Here is a 1,679-nt window from a genome sequence, read left to right as displayed (position 1 = left end):
ATGCTGCTAAGTCTCTTAATGTTGTGTTTGCCCCTGCAATAGCATCCAACATCCCATTCTCAAAGTGCCTCTTCACTCCAGCCATCACACATTCTCTATTGGAGTCTCTAAAATGGATTGGGTAAAATCTATCTCTTTGTTACATATTTGGAATTAGTATTTGCCCAATTTATTTATATGTTTTTGTTGGGGAATTTCAGTTTTACTTACCGGAGTTTTCATTTTCTCCCTGAAGCAATGTGTGGTGAAACGACCATTATGGTTTTTGCGAAATTAAAGGCCTCATGTGTGGTGAAATGGCCATTCCTTTTTGCTGTTTGGAAAATGCACTTTTAATTCAATAGTGTACATTTTTACACATTATTGACTTAGCCTATAGTTTCTATGCTGTACTCTTATATTGCTATGTGAAACTTTGTCTGGATTATATTACTATTCGCTGTTGGTTTATCTAATCTGATATTTACATTTGTGCCACTCTCCAGTGTGTTTGTGATTGGGATGATCGTGAAAATAAGTTTATTGAAGTTGAAGGAATTCTGAGAAGACAGATAAAGGTTCCACTCTAAATCACTCTATCTTTGCTTTTAGATGTCTCTTATTCCTAGTGTGCAACCTTTCCATGAAATAGCCTATTCAATTGATCCAATGCTTGCACTGGAGATAAGGTAAGTATTCTATTGCCTATATATTGCATTAGTCTTTTCTCTTTATTTACTGTCTTTTTTTGTCTTGTAGTATTCTGTTCACTTTATTTACTGTCTTTTTGGTCTTGTAGTCGTAAATATGCTGCACACTGCTCTGTCATTGCATCTCGTTATTCTCTTCCTTTGTTCAATTATCCTGCAACCTTGCCCATAAAGAGCGAAGATGGAAGTAAAAGGCTAAGGGTCGGGTAAGTTTGAGATATATATTCTCTCTTCCTTTGTATGTACATACTGCCTATGCCTGTTTTGATTCGCTCTAAATTTGTGTCCATGATAAATTCAAAGATGGAAATGCTAGTTGTTTCAGATGTGATTAAAAAAAAAAAGAATAAGATTTTCTAAGACTTATTGCCTTGGTGAATATAGTTGACATATTAGAAAATAATTTTGATTGATAATATTACCAATTTTCTTTTATATTATATTTTTCAATGTGAAAGAGTCAAAAGTGTTTTTATTTGCTGACTGAGTTTGCTAGAGACTGGAGTTTCTTGTTGTAATTTTCTTCAATCTGATCTTCTATCAGACCTGTATTTTTTATACAAGTTCATTTTTTAAAAAAAAAAATTTGGGAACTTTATTAGTATGGATTTATAACAAGTACGAGTCTTATTTGTAAAATTTTATTAAACTGTGTTTTCTGTAACATTTATCTTGAAGCTGACATATCTATGATCTGTCAAATATTGAAATAATTTGAGAGTTTATTTTTGAAGTTTGACTTAGTTATTGATTTGCTTAACTCCCTACCCTCCCTGCTGAGTATAGAGTGGTCTTTTCTTTTTCAGTTTTTTTTTTTGGGGGGGGGGGGGGGGGGGTGGGGATTTATTCAACTTCAATTAGTTGGTGAGGCATATAAATTGTTCTACCTTGGGCCCCTTCAATTCACAAAAATTAAGAAGGGTATTAGAGCATGTTGGCTTTCTTGCACCCACAAGTATTCAGAATAGCAATTCATACATACACATTCTT

The 1,679-nt window shown here is 33.5% G+C and overlaps 1 long non-coding RNA gene across 1 annotated transcript; it reads left to right on the top strand.

Moving 5' to 3' along the window:
- Window positions 1-482: 482 nt before the first annotated feature.
- Window positions 483-896, top strand: LOC133834019 (uncharacterized). The gene is made up of 3 exons (XR_009893273.1): window positions 483-557; window positions 592-668; window positions 779-896. It is a non-coding gene; the product is annotated as an uncharacterized LOC133834019 (long non-coding RNA).
- Window positions 897-1,679: the final 783 nt, after the last annotated feature.

This window comes from Humulus lupulus, chromosome 5, assembly GCF_963169125.1.
Source record: "Humulus lupulus chromosome 5, drHumLupu1.1, whole genome shotgun sequence".
Lineage (NCBI taxonomy): Eukaryota > Viridiplantae > Streptophyta > Magnoliopsida > Rosales > Cannabaceae > Humulus > Humulus lupulus.
This window is presented reverse-complemented; position numbering and strand designations above follow the sequence as displayed.